We start from the raw sequence: 13,503 nt of genomic DNA, 5'->3' as shown, positions 1-13,503 counted from the left end.
AAGATGGGAGAACCTGGTGTCAAAATACAAGTTTAGATACTGTCTTTGCCCGAGTACAGTAAAATAGTCTAAGTAAATAAACTATGATCATAGTGGTGTATAGATATCTATGTGGTGCATGTTTTCTTTGGCTGTCTTTATTTCTACAGGACTTTAAGCATCCCCTACCGGGGTGAGCACAGAGGGGGGTGGGGTCACTGCCACTTCTTGGAACTAGTACAACTTCATGGATGAAGCAATAGGGAGCAGGCCGTCAGTGACACCACCTGTCCTCTTTGCCTCATCCAGCCTGGAGGTGGCAGTGACCACACCCCATCCTGTGGAGAGGGGCCCCATCTCCACCCTGTTGACCACAAAAAGACGGTGGGTAGACAGGGTGGAGGACATAGTGGTTACCTTGAGAGAGAGCGACAGCCATTATTTGGAGAGAGAGCGACAGCGGACAGATGAGGCCAGGGAAAGAGAGGCGAGAGAGGCTGCAGAATGGGAGGAAAGGAACAGAAAATGCATTCTTAAATTAAAGCAGGCAGATTTGTTGGCGGGCACAATTATTGCGGTCAAACGCTAGTATGTCACTTCCGGTAAGTGCAAAACTTCAGTGTTCCATTTGGGTCAGTACTTACCCAAGACAGTGTGCACTACAGAAGAAAGTGCTTAGTGTGTTCCAATGCACTCACGTAAGTGCGCAGATTGAAACTCACTCTTTGTCTTCTGTGCCAACAATTGTGATACCTTAATTGGTCTTTAATGGCCCCAGACTTTCACTTTTGAAGATTGCTTAGAAAGTATGTAGAAAATAGAAGCAGTCAGAGAGCGCAGACCTCCACCAAGCCTTGGTAATGATTTTTTTTGCCAGTCGTTGTGGGAATAATTTTTTAGTTAGTAGCGCTAATGACAAAATTACCCCTAACAGACACACAGACAAACAGACAAACCAACGCCGCTAAATACATGACCTCCGCCTTGGTGGAGGTAATTATAGAAGAAGAGAAGAAAATCAGAGTAAGTAGAGATCATTAACCTTTAGCTTCTCTTTCCTTAGTTGAGAGAATTATTTTAATTAATGGAACTATTTAACAAAGCTGTTTGATCTGAGGTTCATGCAGCTGCTTTAACTTCCAGCTTGACTACACATCATACATGAAGATAAGCTGAAATCTTTATAGATCTAACAATAATAGATATTTGAAGACATTATTTATCAAATCATGTTAAATTTCACATAGTATATGTATTGATTCCAAAACACAATGCCAAGATTTATTTAAAAAGTTATTCTTAATAAAGAACAAATTATTATGGATTTAATTGTTTAAAATTGAATTTAATAGAACAGACATTAATAAATGCATTCTCTCTTGTGGATAATATAAAGTAGCTCATCTACACCAGTTAAGCAGTAGTAAATATTGTGAGTAAAGCTTAAATCAATAAAAAAAATCAATAATTTTGATGAAGCCAAAGTTACAACTTTTAAATTCAAAGATGTTGATCTTCTTCCAGTAGACCAGTAGGAGCAGTCAAGTTCCTCTTCAGAAATAATTTTTACATCTTTGAGACCAAACACATTAATAATCTATTTAAATATAATGTTTCCAGTGAAAGTCAAGTAAGGAAAATGTTCATGCAGAAAGATCATTTTGAGGTTAGAGCTGATCTGTAAACATTATTCACCAGAAATCAACATTCATATTCAGATACAGATAAAAGTCTAAAATGTAAAAGAGTGTTTTTAGTTCACATCAGGGTTTTCTATTGTGACTAAGATGGATGGGTGTGCATCACTGAGTTAAGACTGGAAAAAAGAATGAATGTACATGTATCATTAATCTAAATAACTAACTTCTTATGAAGGCCATTGTGTCCTGGGGGCTGGTTGGGTCAGATGAGCTTCCTCCACATATTCCCTCTGCAGTAGGACACCCATTGTGTTGACTGGGGGCCATCTCCTCTGCCTCTGTGAATGGTGGACCCCCACCTGTTTTTTGGCCCTCAGCCTTTTTTTCTATTGGCTATAATGAAGGTAACATTTTAAAAATCCAGTAAGCTATGTTTGAAGACTTTTGTTTTTATTTCAAAGTGGACAATATTAAATAGTGGTTAACAGCATTGAGATAGCACATGGGTGACGCATCACATAAACCTAAATAAATGAGTGCGATACAAATGTTTAATAAGTGGAACACTCGAGATAAAAATAATACTACTCACGCATTGACTCATGAGCTATTTTCTGCCAGCTCACGTTCTTTTGCTGCCACTACTGTATTGCTTTTTTCCCAAAATATATAGTCATATTCTCCATGTGCATTCATAAATATGTCTAACTCCACTGGAGCAACATGGGAGGAACAACTCTTTTTTTCACCTGTTGCCATTGTGAATCATGAACTCCGTGTTCCATTGATGAGGGCTTTTTATCTGCCCATGCACATGCTGTTCTCAGGGGTAAGTTTACTCAGAGTTGATTGAACTAATAGTTAACGCCTGTTCTGAAACCGAAAACTGAGCTTGACAGCTCAGAGTTGGTCAACCCAGAGTTGCACTTTTAACTCAGTTTGTTGAACTCACTTTCTGAAACAGGGGCCAGGACCTTTTGGTTTCAACGCAGTTTGGTTTCACCTCGGTCATTTTTGGTTTCTAGTTTGGTTTCTTTGGTTTTTCATCCTGCATGTCTCATGACTTCATCATCATGTTTCGTCAGAGTTTTTCATGTCTGTTTTCACAGTTTCCAGTTTTAAGTTAATCTGTGTCATATCAAGTCTTGTTTTTGGTTCTGGAATAAATCACTCATCTACTCCATTTTTGCCACCTGTCCTTAATTGTCTGCAAGTGGCTCCATACTCATCCCCAAAACTCATTACAGTTAGTTGGAAAATCCAGCACCTCAGGGAGGCCTACACTGGGATCGACATACTTAATACTTGGTCTAGATATTTCAGATCAACTACAATGACTCACGTCAATCAGGAACTGATGCTGAATATAATTGAGTCCAGCAGTTTTTTTGGACACAGAAACAACAGATGGATTATCCATCAATTAGAAAAACAGTTATGTACGAGAGAGAATGGCTCATCCCACCAGAGATCCTGTTGAAGACTACATTAATCTTTTGGACTTTGCTCACATAGAGATGCAATGGTGTCCATCTCTATATATTTTAGGACATTATGCAGCTTGGGCCACTGCCTCACATTTAGACCAACTAATTTATATCCTTACTACATACAGAGAAGATATGTAAGAAGGGTCAAGTGGGAATATTTAATGCTGGTACTAGAGAACTTTTTTCACTTTGTTGCCCCCTAACAAAGATTAATCCAGCATCCTTCTTGCATCTTGTCTCTTCTCTGAGCTCTCTCCAGTCAGTAAAAGTCAGTCCAATGTTGACTCTTGTCTTGTCTCTTACTCTGTCATTTTCTCTCCCAGCCTCTGGACGGCTGCCATAGGTCAGGCCTATCTGGTGATGGTGGGTCAGAACCTCTCTAGTCAGCTATTTTTTGGAATCTGTCATCATTTGATTAAGTTCTTGATCCTCTTATTAAAGGTTTTTTACTTGTCCTTTTTTAAAATACTTTTTTAAGAGCCTTCTTATAGACATCTGCAGGTGGACAGTGGTCTGCATTCACAGGAGAGCTCCATTTGTTTTTATTGTTGATGTTTGTGGATTTATTTTCCCTCTGGATGCCTCTTACACTTGGAGACAAAATAAAATAATAATGAATAGTAATGAAATTATGATAATGTAATGTTCAAATTGCAATCTTAGAATAATTATGCTAATTTAATTATGTATGCTGTACTGGAAAAATGTGGTATACTTTCATATGTAGCTTAAAATGCAGCCCAAGTAAAATGTCCAATGTTGTAGGTGTTAATGAGACGGTAAAACCTTGCATTATTAATCTGGACACGGCTCAACATCTATTTATATAGTTCTTTGATCTAATCTTGTTCTTTCCTTCATCCTCCAGCAATGTAGCAATTAATATGAGACTTGTAGGTTTCTTCATATCCTCTCTGCAGCTTCAAGACTTCTGCATATTTGTGCAGGTTTTGTTGGAGCTGAGTGGCGATAAGAAAAACATTTTGTGTTTTAGAAGCTTCAACAATAAAGAAAATATAAACAAAACTGTTAATTCTGTTTTCTTTTATCACTCGAGAAAAGGTGGGGATTGTGTTACTTTTAGTTAAACAGTGAAATTTCACATGTGAACATTAATAACATTATTTACATGAACACAAAAGTGTCTATAAGTGTGTATACACAAAACTCACTAAATCTTTGACTTTATTCAAAGGTTCACCGCCTTCTGTTTCAGATCATCTGTGTTTTTTCTGGTTGCCTGGGCAACAGCATGGCACAGGCAGTTATGAATATACTGGGACGACAGATCCATCTGGTCCCAAGAGTTCCAAAATGTCCTCTGTATGGAGTCTGATCACCACCGTCCCATTTTGTTTCTGTTGAAAGGATAATTTTCTTCCTAAAGTAAAGGGACAATTAAGATAAGAAAAAACATGTAGATTTTTTAAGAATTTCAACTAAAGAAGACGCATTCAGCTCCAGACATTTACTGAACAGATGATGGATGGTGTTTGTTAACAGTGGTTTGGCCCTGCTTTGCTACCATCTTCATCCTTCTGTTGTGACTTTCATGTATGTAATTTAGTGATTTTGATCCACTGTGACATCAGCTGGATCCATATTCCCCAAACTTATAATGCTGTAAAAAAGAAAGAGAAAACTCCTTTTCAGAACCCTCAAACCCTGTCTCCCACTAATCTTTCCACAGTGATTGCCTCCACTCCACCCCCTCCCAGCTCATTTACCTCCCAACAGGTTAACGATGCCACTGAGCTCTCTACTGAGTTCAGGCTTAGTCAGCCCATGTCCTCTATCCTCTTTGCCTGCTAGTCTAACTTGCCTCCTCCATGGTTGAATAATACCTTTCAAACCTGCAAGCTGTTCTGAGAGCTACTGAGAAAAAGAGCACAAATTTGGCAACCTAGTTGATCTCATGGGCTCTAATCCTCCTTTACATCCAGCATCAGTTCTGCCAAAACTGCTCTTTTAATATAAGTGTCTGGCACTCAGAGACTATTTGCTCCCTTCAAAGGATTATTCAGTCTTCTTTCAGTTCTTCCAGCCTCAAATGTCTATCTATAACTTAGCCAAATTGTTTACAGAGAAATTAAGAACAATGAGCAGTCTGACTTCCACCATTCTTTAGTTTTAAAAGTACACCACTGTTCTAAACCAGTGTCACTCTGCAGTTTTATGTTAAACACCAGCAGCACTTCGTAGCAACTAACCATTTATTTTCTGCCAGAGAACGGCACTTTGTAACACAATCCCTTATTTTAGGTAAAATATCACTGCCAGTAAATATAAAACCTACAAATTCAGTTTCTAGTTTTGACATGAAGCTTTTCTGGCTGTAACAGAAGATCATTAACTCTAACGTTGATGTGTCAAAACATGTGAACACCATATTTCTATGAATATCTGCAATAACACGGTGAGAAGTTCGATTCAAAAGCTGTCTGAATGTTGAGATTTTGATCTAAATTTTACTCTGACTGCTGATTGTGTGAGACTAAAATACGAGTCTGACACTTTCTGTTGTTCACCGTCTGCACTTAGAGAATTAGTCTGTCCAGAGTTTCTGAGACACTAACTGATCAGTGTGTAAATGTTGGAAACAGACTGGGAAGCGGACAGAGTGTAGTGGTTGTCTCCACCTTCTGTCTCATCCCAGACATGAACTGTGCTGAAAGATGACACAAATGAATATTTTCACTTGTATCAGCTGGAAAAACTGACCATTATCGAAACATTTGATACGTATTAGCAAAACATTTTGGCGTTTTGGTGTTTTAGCTGAACTTCATGGACCAGGTTCAGTCAGAATCAGTCAGTCTCAGCAGTAAAACCTTCTCCTGTCTGACTTGGTTCTGTTTGTTCATGTGTTGCAGTTCATATGAAATTTTACTGAGCAGGATAAAGGTTTTGATTTTCTCTTTTACTTGATAAGAAGATGCTAAACCCTGACTTCCTGCTGCTGTTGCTGCTTCTGTTTGTCACTGCTGTTGGTGGAAATGTTCAGAAGCTCCGTCTTTAGTTGCTGATCATTCTTCAGCTTCTCTACAAAATGAATTCTTCTCATTTTCTCCAGACAACAGAGTTCATATTTAAGGAGGAGGGATCTCTGCTCTGATGAAGAACTTTGTGTTTATTAAGAATATAAATAAATAAATCAAGCTGTGTGGCTTCATCATCAGAACTGTTTTAAGACAAAGATCAGTCCAACACAAAACCACGAAGAGCATCTGATCAGTCAGGACGAGTCCAACACGAATCCAGATCTGAGCAGTTTGGTGTCCAGACCGAGTCCAAAGACACCCGCCTTCCTTCAGGACTCTTCCTCCTGGGGTTCATAGTGACAGTCAGCTGTGATAAACCAACTTTTTGCTACTTTAGTGTCAAATTTAATTGATTTTCACGAAAATCATCCAACATTTGTATGAAGCAAATTTCACATGACACCAAAACAAATGACTGAAATGAAGATGATGAGTTATGTGATGAAGATTAGTGCTGGGGCATAATCTTTAGTTACGGTTTTGGAAACCTGAAAAGAAGAGATGTAATGTTAGAAGAAATATATGGGTTATGTGGAGTGAATATAGAAGTCTGCTCTGGCTTCCTCCCATCAGTTGTATGGGGTAAAGCCAGGTGACAGAGCCGCTGCAGGTTCGCACCGCTAACAATCGCTTACTTTTACTTTTTTCCGCTTCTTAATATACTTTAGTGCTCACTGTTCAATTGTATGATTTAAAACCAACTGTCTCTGAGCCCGGAGCCGTGTAGTGTCGTCGTGCACCGTACAATAAATGGAATAGGTGAGTTTCGAATGAACTATGTTGTTAGCATGTTTTTTTATTGTTTTGTTTTTTTTTAACCTGTCCTGTCCAGCTTCATAGCAAGCAAAATGATAATGTGGTTGCTGTATCGTGCTAACAAATTTGCTCTGCCAAGGGGAAGCCTATGGGTAAGGCTCCTCTTGATAATCTGTCTGCTGCTGGGGGCCCGGGCCTCTGGCCCTGGTCTGCCTCTGGCCTCCGTGGAGGCGTGGTCGCATTTGCATGATCTCACTCACCACTCTTCATCAATGATCACTCCTTGTTTCTCATGCTCTGCATGCTGACACAGTCACTGAGTTGTCCAGTGGGTTTTAATACTAAGCGATAATTTTTTATTTATTTATTTTTATTTTTCCTGTGAGTTAGTATCTGGTCGCTGTTATGTCTTTTTGATTTGGTTATTATTTAAAAACTCTTAATGACTAGCAGCCCTGTTTTTTCTATGTGTGTTTATGCTTTTGTAAAAGTTGTAGGAAATTTTCTGGTGTGTTCTTTTTGTCTTTTTGTCTCCTTTCTTCTTTCCCTTTTGCTCTTTTTGCTATTTTCCATCTTTTTCTGTCCCCTCCGGTCAGGTCCAGCAAGATTACATAGATTCCGTGATTCAAAGTAAATAAATAAATAAATTAATCACATTATCAAGAGGAGCCTTACCCATAGGCCTCCCCTTGGTAGAGCAAATTTGTTCAGCACGATACAGCAACCAGATTATCATTTTGCTTGCTATGATGCTGGACAGGACAAGTAAAAAAAAAAAAAAATTTAAAAAAATAAAAATAAAAAAATAAATGGAATTGGTGAGTTTCGAACGAACTATGTTGTTAGCATGTTTTTTATTGTTTTTTTTGTTTTTTTAACCTGTCCTGTCCAGCTTCATAGCAAGCAAAATGATAATGTGGTTGCTGTATCGTGCTAACAAATTTGCTCTGCCAAGGGGAGGCCTATGGGTAAGGCTCCTCTTGATAATATGATTAATGTATTTACTTAGAATCACTGAATCTATGTAATCTTGTTGGACCTAAAGAGACAGAAAGAGATGGAAAATAGCAAAAAGATGTAAAAGGGAAAGACGAAAGGAGACAAAAACATAACAGACAGACGGAAACGACCCTTCAATCCACACCATCACCAAACAACAGTTACACTTGTACATGAACACACCAGAAAATTTCCTACAACTTTTACAAAAAACAAAAACAAATACACACACACACAAAAGAAAACAAAAGAGAGCTGCTAGTCATTAAGAGTTTTTAAGTAATAACCAAATCAAAAAGACATATCATGAAAGTAGCATATCAGCGACCAGATACTAACTCACAGGAAAAAAAAAAAAAAAAATTATTTCTTAGTATATAAACCCACTGGACAACTCAGTGACTGTGTCAGCATGCAGAGCATGAGGAATATGGAGTGATCAGTGATGAAGAGTGGTGAGTGAGATCGTGCAAATGCGACCACGCCTCTACGGAGGTCAGAGGCAGACCAGGGCAGCCTAGAGACCCGGGCCCTCAGCAGTAGCCCCGGAGCACTAACCCAAGCTACCCCACCATGAAGACAACTCCAGCCCCACCCGAAGGGTGGCAGAGGAGGGTCCCAGCAAGAGCCCCCCACGGTCTTGGGGCACAGGTCCCAGTGGGCCAAGATCGGCAGCCGCCGGCCCGGCCAGGGACTGGCCACCCAGGGCAGCCCAAGCGAAGGGCCCAGGGCCCCTGGAGCCCAGAGGCGGCCGCCCCACCCCCCAAAGGCAGAGGGCCTGCACCATGCCTAGGAGGACCAGGCCCCCCAGACAACCACCCAGCGTAGGCCAGCACACACCCCGATGTTCCAGCCGCACACCCCGGAAACCAGGGTGCCATCGACCCCCTCCCCCCACCCCCCACCTACTCCAATCTGCACCCCACACTCACACCCTCCCCTGTGCCGTACCCACAAGCACTCACCATCACACAGTCACCGTCACACATAACCAACCCACCAAACCCCGTGGGGGACACCCCAGGCGGACCAAAGGACAGCGAGCCCCAAACCCCCCCAACCAAGCGCCCACAGAGCCAGCAGCCCACCAGCGCAGCCACCCTGGGACCCGGCCCCTGGGGCAACCACCTCCCCCAGATCGCCCCCGGCCACACACAGGGGGAACAGGGGTGTGAGAGGTCCCCAATACCCTCCTCCTTCCCGCTCCTGACTGTTCAAGTAGTGTGTGTTGTTTGCAATTAAAATTGAGGGGCAGTGACCGCAATGAGCTGGGAGCCAGGCCACCTAAGTGGCCCTGCCCGACATGCACCGCATAACATGCCCACCAGGTGTTGTTTGTGTGTTGTGTTTGTTGTGTTTTGGTGTCTAAGTGCAATTAAAACTGAGAGGCGAGTAACTACGGGGTGCATCCAAGGAAACCACTGAATGGCCCCCTCCGCTCCACCCCGCATGGCGTGCACGCCTCCCAACTCCCTATGTGTGTGTGTGTGTGTGTGTGTGAGACAGAGAGAGCGGGAAATAATAGGGGTCCGGGAATGTAAGTCCAGAGGGAAGCAAACTTCCCTCCGGATGTTGAGCCTCCAGTGGCATTAGGCACCCCTGCTCCCCAGGAGGCAACCCAGGGCAAGACAGGCCAGGAGAGGCCGCCCCCCCAGACCGGGCCATACATACAGGGACCGCAGCCAATGAGCCACCACCTACTCCAGAAAGTACCCACCCCCCACATGCCTAACGGGGAATGAGAGGATGGGGAGGATGACAGCGGCAGGGCCCAGACCCACGGCACACCACCCCACCCCAAGTGCACTTAACCCCGCCCCAAACACATACAGAAACACATGCACACACCTATATCCTTGCACACACCCGCTCATGCTAACACATACATGCCTCCTCACTCCCACCCACACAATATAAACACTCACACAGCATACAACCCTCCCACTCTTACTCCCCAGCCCCCCCCTCCCTCCCTCCATGCCCTGTGGGAGACATCCCCGGCGGACCAGAGAATGGCAAGCCCCAGATCCGGCCCCCACCGCCATCCCCAGCCACCCCCCATCACCTCCCACCCAGATGCGGCCGACCAGGCATCCCCCAAGATCAGCAGCCCCTCATCAGTGCAGCCACCCCGATTCCCGGCCCCCAGGGCAACCACCTCCCCTACCCGCCCCCGGTGGCGCCTCACCCAGGAGGCCCCCCAGGGAAAGACAGGCCAGAGGCAGCTGCCCCCCACGACCAGGCCACGCAGCGACTGCAGCCAACGAGCCACCACCGACCCCAGAAGACACCCACCCACCAGACACCCAAGGGGGAGGGAGACGAGCGGAAGGAGAATAGCGGGAGAGCCCAGATCCACGGCGCACCACCCCCAGGCCCACCCAGGTCATCCCTCCCCACCCCACCTATGATCTTACACACTCCCAGTCATCCTAGCACATGCATACACACACACACAAGCATACCCCCACACCCACACAAACATCACCCAAAACATAGACACACACACACACAACATACAAGCATCCCTGTCTCCCACCCCAGCACCCCCCCCCCCCCCCCCCCCCCTATAATCCCCCAAATCCCACTCAGCCCGCCTTCAAACCCCTACACCCCCCCTGCCCCCGGGCCATACCCTGGGTCCCAGGGAGTCAACCAGACACCAGGGCATGCACCAACCCACACCATGGCAGCACATCTGGGCATGCCAGGCTCCCGGCACATACGGACCCCACCTCCTCGGAGGGAGGGGGACCACCCCCAGGCACCAGAGCCCAGAACCCCCGCCCAGCCCGCTCCGGAATAGCCCGGCCACCCGGCCCAGGACCGACATCCACCGACCCAGGCACCACCAGTGGCCTCACCCACCACCATGAGGCGACTCCAACTGCTGGCCCCCACAGAGAGCAGCACGGTCCTGCACCATGGGCAACCACAAAGAACCTGCAACCACCAGTCACTCCCGGCCATTTTCCAACCCCCAAAGGAACAAGGTCACAGTCCTCCACCTATACTAAGTGGAGCTAAGCACAGGGGACCAGAGGGAATGAGATTCAGCTAAATGGTTCTTTGAGAAGGCAGACATTGTCTCACTACTGATGTGGTCTACTAAGAGATTCCTAAACTGCTGAATACACAGATTATTTTTGGTTTTCCAGTTCACAAGAATAGTTTTCTTTGCGATGCATAATGCTGTGTGTATCATGTGTGCACAGTTAGTTGCCATATTAATGTCACCCAAGTCACCTAGTAGACACAGTGCGGGGTTTGCAGGAATATTACATTTAAACCATGTTCACATGTCTTCACATACCTGAAGCCAGAACCTGCGGGCAGGTGTGCAGGACCACAAGGCATGAAGATAGTTGTCAGGTGTGTTTTCATTGAGGTGTGGGCAGATGCTTGATTGTGACAGACCCATCCTGAACATCCTTTGTCGTGTATAATGAGTTTTATGCAGAATTTTGAATTGTATTAGTTGCATATTTGAATTCTTAGTCATTTTAAAGGTGTTTAAACATATTTGGTGGTGGATCAAACTGTTTGAAGATCAGCTTTTATGAATGTCTAATCAGTCATTTTAAAATATTAAGACAGTCTCCCCACAAAAAATAGTTTCTTTTTGTTCCTACAATTGTATAATCAAGTACATGGATGAGTGACGGATGTCTGAGTGACTGGTGGGTCGGAGGGGCCTTGCATCTAAAAACATACCTCTTCCATCTGGAAAAGTGCTGGCCACCTCGTTAAGATGTCTTCAATGCTCGGCTGCTTTTGCACTATTTCTTGTCTACAGTATCCGAATGTCTTTGCCATCTTTTCTTTTATTGTTTGTCGGTTGTTTCTTTTCAGTATTTCTGACAGAAGAGAAATCCTCTCTTGTTCCAGGCTATCTGTAGTCTCACCACATGGCAAAGATGGAAAATGATTGACCTCAGCTCATCTAGGTCTCTTCACGTTTCTTGCTGGGTATGTGTCCCCTGGAGTCTTGGATTTAATAGAATTCACTGTGAGCTCGGCAGCTGTGCCATGGGCCTTAAGTTGTGTTCTGTAGTTGCCCATTTTCATCTTCAGTCTGTGTTTCCACCCATAGCTCATATTGAAAGACCCTGGTTCTCTTAGACAGGGGTGCTTCCTTCTTAGTGCCTCAGCAACATCACTGTAGTGACAGTCTTCAGGATATGGTGTGAATGCATAGATACTTTCAGCTACTTTCTCCAATATGTCTGAGAGCATTTTAGAGCTAGGTGTCAGTCTAGTTTGGTCTTTCATGTACTCTGCATTTGCCCTCTGAAGTTGACATTCTGTGTTATAGGAGAAGCATGGGATTTGGAAGACTTGTGGCCACTGCTGTGTTCTAAGTGAGTCTGAGGAAGGGCTGCTGAGCAGTACTGTGTCATCTGTACGTGCCGACACTGAGTACTCTTCACTGTCCACACTGAATGAAGAGTTTCTACTCGTTGCGAGGTCAACTGGGTACAAGATAACGGTTGTGGAATTTGGGTCTAACTGGATTACTTTGAGAATGGAAAGATCCTTAATCACAGCTGTTGAGGTCAGATTCACAAATATGTTCTCAAAATCAGTGTCCTTGTACTGCAACCTTATGCATCCTTCTAATCCACATGCATTCTTGACTTCATCAATGAGCTCTTCCAATGAGTATGGAATCCCCTTCCATTCTTACGTTGTTGTCTTCATTTAAATATACCAGCAATCGAACAGGTGTGATTTCAGCCATGGTGCTCTGAGAAAAAGAGAGAGAGAGAGAGAGAGAGAGAGAGAGAGAGAGAGAGAGAGAGAGGAGAAGGAAGGAGAGAGAGAGCGAGATAGAGAGCAAGAGGGAGATTAATTATTCTATTGTAGCTTCCAAGAACCAACACAAGTCTCAATGTCCTACTATCTTTTGAGTAAATGAAGACCATGAATTGTGAATCACAAAGATACCTTAGTGCAGTGTGATAATAAAATATAGACTTTAATTAATCATATGGGACCTTTAAGTTTTTTAAATTAACATTCTGTAATGTTCCACCACAGGACTGACCTTAAACATGTATATATCTTTTGAGTGTTATGCGCTGCATTCCCCCAATTGTGTAGTCAGCCAGTGGGTATGGATCTGCGAGTTGGTTTGGGTCAACCACTTCCATCTTCTTTGTAGGACATGTTTTCAGTTCATAAGCGCTGTAATGTTCCCAGTACCAAGCACTGAGATTTCTGACGATGAAAAACAGTTTATCCTTGACAATAATCATCTGAATTATTTCCACAAATTCAGGTAGTCCTGTCAATGAGCCATGTTGCAAGGATCATTCCATTCCTGTAGTTCAGGCCACTGTACATTGGATTTTTAGCCAAGCACACAACATCCAACTCTGGGTGCCTCTGTTTGAGCACAAATGCAATGTCCTCTTTCAAAACATCAGTGGGAAGAGTTGAAACATTTGCTACCTGTAGGGGGGAACTGGGAAAGCTCCTCATGTGAAGATGATGGGCCATGATAAACTGATGTCTTTGTGCTAAGGACAGAAGTACATTTTTGAAGCAGGTTGTATGCCGCACAACTCTTTTGAAGAAACTGTGCTTTGCTTCGAA

At 43.7% G+C, this 13,503-nt stretch overlaps 2 protein-coding genes across 46 annotated transcripts in view; one reads left to right on the top strand and one right to left on the bottom strand.

Annotated features, from left to right (window-relative positions):
* The window catches only part of LOC121628724 (NACHT, LRR and PYD domains-containing protein 12-like), a 2,607,341-nt gene that overhangs the window by 795,900 nt on the left and 1,797,938 nt on the right, over window positions 1-13,503 (top strand). The window lies entirely within an intron of this gene.
* Window positions 1-13,503, bottom strand: part of LOC121628726 (NACHT, LRR and PYD domains-containing protein 14-like) — an 829,387-nt gene that overhangs the window by 384,601 nt on the left and 431,283 nt on the right. The window lies entirely within an intron of this gene.

Source organism: Melanotaenia boesemani, chromosome 18, assembly GCF_017639745.1.
Source record: "Melanotaenia boesemani isolate fMelBoe1 chromosome 18, fMelBoe1.pri, whole genome shotgun sequence".
NCBI lineage: Eukaryota > Metazoa > Chordata > Actinopteri > Atheriniformes > Melanotaeniidae > Melanotaenia > Melanotaenia boesemani.
The sequence above is the reverse complement of the archived record's forward strand: the minus strand, read 5'-3'. Positions and strand labels throughout refer to the sequence as shown.